This window comes from Mesoplodon densirostris, chromosome 3, assembly GCF_025265405.1.
Source record: "Mesoplodon densirostris isolate mMesDen1 chromosome 3, mMesDen1 primary haplotype, whole genome shotgun sequence".
NCBI lineage: Eukaryota > Metazoa > Chordata > Mammalia > Artiodactyla > Ziphiidae > Mesoplodon > Mesoplodon densirostris.
Window position 1 is genome coordinate 55,853,690 of NC_082663.1, and position 10,563 is coordinate 55,864,252.

The window sequence follows — 10,563 nt, forward strand, 5'->3', positions numbered from 1 at the left end:
TCTGAGATGGCACAGCCTAGAGGTGGTTTTCTGAAAGGAGGGAAGTGTATTGGTTAATGGGAATTGGGAGTTTCTCCAAAGAGGGTAGAGTTTGGAATTAAAAAGAACCAGAGAATTGGGGAAAACATGGCAGCTGTTATCTGTGAAGAGTGTAAGATGCTCTGGGGTCCCCAGAATGGAGAAGGGGAGAGTAAGGCACAGTTCCCCCTTTGTTTAAGGGATCTGGTTGAGGTCAGTGCAAGAAGACCCTTTCACCCTGAAACTGCAGGGAGCCCAAGAGTCAGTAAGGAAAAGACCGTGATCCCTTAAAGTGGACCTGCCTTGGTTTGGGCTGAGAATTGAATAACCCTCAGAGGTCAAGCCTAGAGGAAGAACCAGAGCCTGGAGGGAAGCAGAACAGGGAGGGCCTGGCCAAAAACAAAAGTTAATCATTGAAGCCTGTGCTGAGCTATAACTTACAAATCTCTGTGAAGCCTGAATGCCCTGAAGTGTCTTGCATCACAGTTTTGATGCATTGTGCCTTTTAATTCATTATAGAGTGCAGGGGACAGGAATGCCGCAGAACTAAATGGAGAAAGCCAGTAACTTGCCAAAGTGCCATCTCTAAGGAGACTTTCTTCTTAGTTTGGATGAGTGGTGATGCAGCAGAAAGTTTGGGACTAACCATCAGCAGTACCCAGGAGAGCACCTCCTACATGCAGTCAGCCACCCTGACACCATTTGTACTTAATCGTGATCTGTCCCACCGCCACCTCCAGTGGCCACAGCGTGACCCCTTATCTCTCCCCACAGTTTCAGGCTGGAGTTTATCCAGCTTCTCTCACCAGTCCACACTGACCTCCTGCTTATCCTAGCCCTGGCTTGGGAAGCTTGCTAAGTCAACGCCACAGGTTTCCCACTCAGTTTAGTAACTTAGAAGTGAAAAGCTGCTCAGATGGTCATAACACAGATCGAGTCACAACTATGACCTTCAGTCTTAGTGGAGCAAGAGAAGGTATCTAGGCTTCTATATGTAATTCTGTGTGTGAACATGTGTGTGTATGTACACAGTGCCATCAGCGGCTTGTTTAAAATAGGTTTCCCACGGGGGTACTGAAAACTGGAAGCTTCATCAAAATAAGGAAGACATAAGTAGCACATGTTGCCAAAACCATTAAACTGAATGAGAGAGTTAGGCTCCTGGAACAAGGCCACCCTGCTTAGCCTCCAGTGCTGCCACAGCCCTGCCGGTTCATCAACCACCCTTCCAAGGACAGCTGCTATTTGGTTGGTGAATGCATTTCTGTTTGGCACATGTGCTCAGGTTGTTGAATACTCGAAGTGTGTTGTTCAGCAAAGCAGACACGGAGGATTATATTCCTAGGACTTGACCGAAAACATAGCTGACTAGACGTGATTTTTCTTTAGAAACCTTATCTTGTACTAGTCACACTATTTAACTCTGCATATTTTCCATTCATATAATTTACCCCCCCCCAAAAAAAAATGGATGTTGGAAATGTTTAAAATGTTCAGAGAGGTACACCACTTTGGAAAACAGTTTGTCCTTTGCTTAAAAAAAATTAAACATACTCCTACCATACTAACTCAGCCATTCCTCACAAACATATTTACCCAAGGAAAATGACAGCATATGCCCATAAATGACTTGTATAAAAGTGTTCCTTAGCAGATTTATTTATGATAGAACACTTCCAAAAGAAACCCAAGTGCCCAACAGGTGAACAGATAAAAAAAATTATGTTCCATCCTTATGATGGAATACTACTCAGCAATAAAAAGGAATGAGCTATGTCTATAAAAAAATTATGAATCTCAAAATAATTAGTCTGAGTGAAAGAATCCAGATAAAAAAAGAACCTATTGTATTATTCCATTTATATAAAATTATAGAAAAGATGAACTCATCTAAAGTGATAGCAAATCAGCAGTTGTCTGGGGGCACAAGAAACCAAGTTATTTTTTTAATTGAAGTTTATTTTGTGTTATGGATATGTCTCTTCACCCCCTTTACCTCTTCCCACCTCCAGCCTCCAACCCTATGATTGATTAAATAGTGTTATTTATTCACTTTTGGATTGGAGATATTTTGGTTCGTTATGAGGAATTTCAGCTTCTGTTAATATTTTTCTTCCTCTTGGATTAGTGTGGGAATTCTGATACCATGCAGATTAAAAAAAATTGGAGGAAAATTTGAACATGAAGTTGAGAGAGGGTAATTAATGGAGCAGCTAACAGTGGACAGAAATGAGAACTTGGATTGAGAAGTTCACCTTGGAAAGAAGGAAGAAACTTTTTTTTTAGGAAAGCAAAACCAAATAGGGGAAGGAATGGGGGTTAGAAAGGGAGTTGGAGCACCACTTCCCAAATGATCTTCTCTGAGTTGTTAGTGGGTAGTCTTGAGATCGAGATAGAGGATAGGATGGAACTCTTGGGAATGGAGAGTTCGGAAGCAGTCCAAAAGGAAATCAATAGGGAATTGACAAGAGGTGAGGAAAAACAAACAAACAAGCAAAAACCAAAAACAAACAAAAAAAGCTTTTCAGCCCCTAAAGTCACCTAGCATGAATTTTTGTGGAGCCCACCCAGCATGGTTTTGTGAAATTTTCAATACTAGTGATATTCAATTAGAGGTACAGTCAGCCTTTATTAGCTTTTTTTATGGTGAAAAATTTATATGTAGAATTAGTCAGCTGAACTCAGTTTAGGTGATCCCAATTTTGTGGGCAACACCAAAGCATCATGGTTGGGAACCAGTGGAACATAAGCCTTTTTCTCTCCATCAGGCCTGATCAGGACATTGACCTCGGCCACGTCAGAGTCATAGAGCTTCCTCACAGCCTGTCTGAGCTGGTGCTTGTTGGCCTTCCATCTACAGTGAACACAGGTATGTTGTGTTGTTTCTATCTTCGTGGCCGATTCGGTGGTCAGGCAGAACCTGATGACAGCGTAGTGGTCAAGCGTGTTTCTCCTGCGAGTGCTCTTCCGAGGATATTTGGGCTGCCTTCGGTGCAGCAGTATCTTGGACTGCCATGGGTGGGTGACGTGTGGCTCTTCTTTTTCTTGTGCTTGTGGGTGCCGTTCAGTGCTGCCACCTTGGCCGTCAAAGCCTTTGCTTTGGTTTCAGCATTGGGAGGGGCAGGGGCGTCACACAGCCAACCTTCCTTCTTCGCTTTCGCTGCCATCTTCATGAAAATGTTCAGCCTTCAATTTAGAAGGAAAAAAAAAACTGTGTTCTCGGACTTCCCTGGTGGCACAGTGGTTAGGAATCTGCCTGTCAATGCTGGGGATGCGGATTCGAGCCCTGGTCTGGGAAGATCCCACATGTTGCGGAGCAACTAAGCCCGAGTGCCACAACTACTGAGCCTGTGCTCTCGAGCCCGCGAGTCACAACTACTGAAGCCCAAAAGTAGCAACGAAGACCCAACGCAGCCAAAAATAAATAAATAAGTAAAAAATTAAAAAACTCCCTGACACTTAAAAAAACAGCAACAACTGTGTTCTCATCTTAAAAAAAAAAAATTGAAGTTCTCAGACAGATAAGCCATTACACTGAAAATAATTGAGTTGCACTGTTTAAACTGTTTCCAAATTTTCAAATACCTTCAGTAAGTGTATTGTGTCTCTCACACATGAACTTTATGTAGTAATTGAGTATTTTTACAATTAACTATAAACACAGTTATTTTAATCATCTTTGCTAACATTTGCTGCCTGCTTACAACATGGCAGGCACTGTTTGAGGCACTTTAAACATATTAACTTATTTAATGCTCATAACAGCACAATGTCATACTTTACAAAGGAGGAAACTGAAGCAGAGAAAGGTTAAACACTCAGTAAAGACAAAGCTAGGATTCAAAAATCTGGCTCCAGAGCGCCCAGTATCTAACCTCTACAATATATATAGAGGTGAGATACAATATAGTACCTCTTATATATCGTGTCACGATTACACCAAACAAGCAGGACTCATGGGATGTAATCAGAAAACAACTTTCTTTTTGTTTCCCTCTGCCCTTTTACATTTATTCTAGTTCTTTCCCTATCCTTGAATGAAGTTTAGGGCCATCTCATCCCCTGTAGAGTCACTCTGAATAACATAAGGTGATCTTAGTTTCCTCTAGTTTTGGGGTTAAGGCTATCTCTCAGAGGCATATTTTTGGTTTTTAGCAATCCCTCCCCCATTATCAGGGGTTTCTCACCTGTAGTTCCCTGGAGTGGCGAGTCCAACTGATCATTAGCTCCTTCCTCTACTCCCTGGATATCTGACAGTTTCCTTCCGTTGTGGTCTTTTACCCATCGAGGCAGTTCTCTTGAACAAGACTTGTAAAGGCCCTACACAAGCATGTTCTCCATTGAACTATATCTCATGCATAAGAAACATTCCAGCATCATTTGCCCTGGCCAATTCTAATGGTCCAAGCCACTAGTACAGCCACCTTTCTTTTGCTCAGCCATCCCCTTTGCGTTTCCCACAGGAAGTCAGGAGCCCTAGTTCACCTAGAACCATAGGCTATAGAGGACACATTTCTTTAGGCTCTTTAAATCCCTAATATCTTGCTGGAGATGAAGGAGAAAGTAGCTCCCACCCATCTCTTTCCATTTGGTGGGAACGACTCATGGCACATCCCTAGTTGTCTCCAAAAAGTCCTCCTGTGATCTTCAATTCCAACTCTTTCATTCATTTTATTTATTTTCCAGTGAGGATTAAGGGTTGGGAACCTAGATTTCTAATAAGAAAATTCAGTAAGGTTCCTAAGTATAAAATAAAATTACTGCCCAAAACTCAATAGTGTTCCTACACGATATCAATAATGAAATAGAAAGAAATCTCATTCGCAAAAGCAAAAAAAAAAAAACAAAAAAAAAAACAAAAAGCAAAAATAATAATAATAATAATAATAATAAGGTATTCAGAAATCTAACAATCTATAAGATAGTTATGGAGAAAGTTAAAACATTGAAGAATGTAGAAGGGCCCAATAAATGGAGAATTATGCCATCTTTATAGATAGGATGGTGCCATGTCATAGTTATTTCCTCCAAAATTATCTATAAATGCAATAATATTCCAATAAAAAAGAAACTACCTTAAAATATTTTTCATTTGACAACCATATTCAAAATATATGTGAGAATTCCAAATAATTTCAAAGAAAAAAGAATGGAAGCCTTTACCTACAAGTTGATAAGACTTACTTTAAACTTATGGTAAAGTTAAAGGGATGTGTTGGTGCAGGAATAGACAGATAAATTAAGGAACAGTACAGAGAATAAAAAATAGGTCCAAGCATATAAGAGAACTTGTGATAAAATGTAGCATTAAAAATCAGTTGGAAAAGGATAAATCATTCATTAAATTGGAACAAGTAGATAAAAATAGATCCAAGTCTCAAAACAGTCACAAACGTAAATTCCATAAAGATTAAAACCTAAGTGTTAAAAGCAAAACTTTTGGAACAAAATATCAGAAACTATCAGGATATTTGGGAAGGTGGAAAATTTTTATCTAAGATACAAAAAGCACAAAACAAAAAAGATGGGAAGTTGTGACTATGTTAAAATGCAAAATATACCAGTCAAAAGATATAATAAACAAAGCAAGCTACAAAGTGAGGAAAGAGATTTGCATGCATGTTACAAACAAGGGCTTATCTCCAGATTACGCAAAAGCTTCTATAAAGTATAAGAACAACAGTATAAAGAATGAAAAACCTGGATGGCCAATAAGCCTATTAAAAGATGTTCAACCTCACTAGTCTTTGAGGTGATGAGAATTGAAACAAACTACATTCTTTACACATCGTAGTGGAGATAACTAGAAAGTCTAACAGTACTAAGCACTTCCACTCACTGCTAGTGGAAGAACAAAGTGATATAAAAGCAGACTGTCTCTTTAAAGCTTTGCCTTAAAAAAAAATAAAATGAGGCAAATAAGGCAGAATGTTGACATTCATGGTAAATACATGAATTTTTATCATATTATACCTAAACTTTAAATTACTCATTATTTTTTAACTTTTAATTTTTGAAAGTTTTAGACACACAAGAATTTTTTTAAATAGCACAAAGAATTTCTGTATACCCTTCACCCATATTCCATAAATGTTAGCAATCTTGCATAACCACAGTACAAGGATCAAAATCAGGAAATTATTATTGATACACCACTATTGTCTACTAACGGTCAAATATAAATATTTTTTAATTTAAAAAATCTTGCCATCCTCCAATTCATGTCATTTAAAACTGAACACTGGGAGTTAATTTACAGAGTGGCTCAGCCCAGTTGCTATCAGCAAGGAGAAAATGTATTATTCCTGGGCATGAACGCTACCTATTTAGATATTCTGTACAAGTGATGGAAAAAATGTCTCCTTTTCCTGAAGATATGCAGGAGAGATGAGGGTCATATAATTGATAAGGCTCAAGAGAACGTTTTTATTCTGTAGATCTTCATATCCCTAAATGCACCAAACAGAAAAATATTATGAGAAAAGTCGTTTTTAGATAATACACCTTGTATTTTTTACTATGAAAATTTTAGAACATATATAAGGATAATACTTTTTTCTTCAAGTAACAATGGAAATTTAAATCTAAAAGTAAAGAATTTTAAATCTAAAGGTTTATGAATCTTCAGAAGTGAGGCCTGAGCAGGCTTAGTAAATTTTCAAAGTACAGCTATCGCATCTATTCATTCTCTTTTTCTCAACAAATACTTAATTTTCCCTCCCTCCCTAGCCAGTTTCTAGAAAGTTTTCACTACTGATGCAAAATTTTTGTCTAGGTGCTTAATAAAGAGAGCAACTGGAACTTGGAATTTTCCTTTTTTATAGACTTTTAGGTGAGGATTAAAGAACTTTACATCTCAAAGTTTACATGCCTGGAAACTAGATTGGGCATTAGATGCTTCTTCAAAAACTTCCAGGCCTCTGACTCTGTGGTCAGAACTGTGGTTTGACATCAGGGAAGGTCACACACACACAAGCAAGCACACACCCCTCTTACATGCAAGGATCCAATGTCAGGATGCGATGGGTGCCCTATGAAGGCTACATCAGTGTTTCCCAGATTTGCCAGATCATAAGGATCACATGGGCTGTATGAAAAAGACACTTCGACTCTACCTCAGAACCATGAAATCAGAACCTGCATTCTTTCAGGTGTCCCAGTTAAGGCTTAGAAGCAGGAAAGTTTGGGAAACAAGAAAGGAGGACTCATCTGGCAGGTTTGCTGGCACCTGACTTGAGCTGATGAGGCAACCCCAGTCAGTATGTCTATAGACCAGTGTTGTAATCTTGGCGGAATCCTGTCGAGAGCCCATAGGTCCCCGGTGTATGTGGGAAGGAGGGGTGGGCGGTAGGAAGAGGATGCCTATGCAAGAAGGGGCTAAAATAGTTCAAAGAGATAGGGAGGTGCCAGGAAGGTCACAAAACCACCCTCCTATTCATCTAGGTGCCCCCATTTCACTTCACGTTCACTGCTTCTGGGTTCTTACAAAGTTCCACCCTACCCCAGGGCTCAAACTACCCACCTGGCTGAACCCACCAGGGTCGTGGGGGAAGACATGAGAGGGAGTGCCTAGCTGGGCAAGATGTCTGTGGTGGTGTTAAAGGATTCTTCACACAGCAACCGAAGCCAGTTACTAGCCTCTGGGGACAGTGATTTGTGCCAGAAGGATGCCATAAGTTTGGAAAATTGCTCATATCATGGGTCTTCAAATCTCAGGAAAAAGAAACAGCAAAGACACACACACACGCAGACAAGCTGAGAGGTTGTTAATTTATCAATCTGCAAACCTGGGGCCAGGCCAAACTCTGTAGCTGTCAAATCACGTATGCACCCAAATTAAAAAGCTTTATTTGTCTAGTAATGATTCATAAGAAGGCCCTTCTAGGAGTTTCACTTATAAAAATTCATGGAGACAAGAAGCATCAAAGGGTTCAAAAAGGCATTTTAGGCTACAATGGAGGAAACAAAGTCAACATGTCTGATTATGTTTCATGACACTTATCTACAGTATGTATCATAAATTATTTTAGAAATTGAGGAAATTGGAAATAGTTCCAACTTTGGAGCTACTGGGGAGAATATAATTGGAACATAATAATTGCCAGGGTGGCACGGACACCAGGCCAGTCACGTTAATCACGCTATGTTTGCTGTCTCATTCAGTCTTCTGAGCAACCCTGTGAGATAGCGACTATTATTATGCCCATTTTACATATGATGAAACTGGTGGATGGAGATGTTCAATTACTTCCCCAGGGGAACTGCTTTTCAGAGGCCATACACTCTATCACTATGCTCTTCATCAAATCCAGCTGTTTTATAGCTAAATTTCTTGGACCTGTATCACACTTCCTTAAGATGCCTTCTCCATTTCTGTGCATTATACTGGCATTTCACACCCCACCCACCCCAGCTTATCCTGACATTCATTGTTTGTGACAGTCCTTCTGCTCTGTCCTCTCTCTAATATTGCTATTTAAATGCTTCTCTTGGTGCGTGTCACCGCCTTCAGTGGATCCCAAGCTACCTGGGGCTGAGATCATGTCCTATTAGTTTGTCCTCTTCTTCCCTGAGCTCTCTACGGTAGCAGGTATTCATTAGATAATTTTTAAATACTTATTATATCAATGGTGATCTTAGTACTGAAGTTATTGTAGCTTAAAGAATGAAAAAAAAGTTACTAACAAAGACATTTAGAAAACCAACTACACAGATATAGAGAACAAATGTATGGACACCAAGGGGGGAAAGCGGCGGGGGGTATGGGGGGTGGTGTGATGATTTGGGAGATTGGGGTTGACATGTATACACTGATGTGTAGAAAATGGATGACTGGGCTTCCCTGGTGGCGCAGTGGTTGAGAGTCCGCCTGCCAATGCAGGGGACACAGGTTCATGCCCCGGTCCGGGAAGATCCCACATGCCACGGAGCGGCTAGGCCCGTGAGCCATGGCCGCTGAGCCTGTGCGTCCGGAGCCTGTGCTCCGCAAGGGGAGAGGCCACAACAGTGAGTTGCCCACGTAACAAAAAAAAAAAGAAAAGAAAAAGAAAATGGATGACTAATAAGAAAATAAATAAATAAACATTAAAAAAAGAAAAGAAAACCAACTAACCTATTTGGAGGTTAAAGTCTTGTGTTCTTGGGGAGGACAATTTTCAAACACAAGAGCTAATGGCTCAAGATTATTTTGTTACTAGGAAAAACGAATGAAAAAGTAACTACAAGCTTTGCAGCCCATGTGCAATGGAATACACGTTTTATAAATCATTTCATTGTCAATCTCTGCTTAGTCAGGCTTGCCTTGCCAGCGTTAATGGCCATGCCTATCTTCTCTATAAAGAAGCAACAATTTGAAAAATGAAGATGGATTGAGCTGCAGTATCCTCACGTATTGCTATTTATCATCATTAATTACACTTTTGGCTCTATAACTATTGCAAAGTAATATATAGGAATGGAATTCATTGTTCAGAGAAACCAATGACAGATGTCAAGGATGGGGAAGTTACAGCCTGCATGTCTTGCTAATCAGCATTCCTCTTCTTGGGCCTGCCCCATTGCTCAATGCACACCATGATCTTCAATAAGCATCATTCACAGAGAAAAATCTGGTGGCAGTCCCTGAGAGTCAGTGACCACCCTCTACCATTCGGCTCCTTCAAATTTCAAGCAAAAGATCAGAAGTAAGTTTGTCTTACTTCCATTAGAAGAATTTCTTCCAAAATATTTTCAATGAAAATGGGTAGAATTGCTCTGTGGATTACCTAAGTGTGCAGCTAAGCTTCTTATTGCGTCGTTGCATCATTCATGAAGTACACAGTGAGATGTTTCTTTTAAGACATGCTATTTAATCATTCTTAAAGTGAAGGTCTCTTTCTGTATCATATACTACAAAGAAATTCTCTTCATTGACGCACTAAGGCAGGTGGCGTTTTAATAGATTATAATCCAGTCTGTTGCTATTCACATCTCTACTTCTGTGGAATCTACTTTGGTAGGATTTTTTAAAAGTGATGGCTTTATGTATACCCTGAGTGCACGATTTGCCACTTAGTAAGTCACTTAACCTAGACTGTCTCTGCTAAATTAAATAAATTTGGTATTCATTGCTAATGAATAAAGATGTCACAGGTCTGACCCACTAGAAAGCATGTATGTGATTTTAAAAAAATAATCCTGAATTTATTATATTGGGATGTATTTAAAAAAGCAAGAAATGTATAAAGGAAATTTGATTTTGTTCATGAGAATAATACACATGAAAATATATCTCCCCGCTACAGACAGAAATCATGCCTATTATTATTATTATTATTGAGAATGGCATGGGGAAATCTGGGCAAGAACAGTTAATCCCAGAGAAAATACCTCTGTAGGAACACTAGCAAGGTCAGTGTTTGCTTAATTATTCACCGCCAACTGTCATTCTAATTGCAAGTAATAGATGAGTCTTGCATGTTGAAAGTCTCTATATCTCTGTATTTCAAGACTATTCCCAACTCTTTAACGATCTGGACTCAGGAGTCGAAGCAAAAGCAGTAGATA

General features: G+C 39.5%; 1 pseudogene; it reads right to left on the reverse strand.

The window, feature by feature from the left end:
• Positions 1 to 2,685: 2,685 nt before the first annotated feature.
• Positions 2,686 to 3,191, reverse strand: LOC132486768 (large ribosomal subunit protein uL23-like; annotated as a pseudogene).
• Positions 3,192 to 10,563: the final 7,372 nt, after the last annotated feature.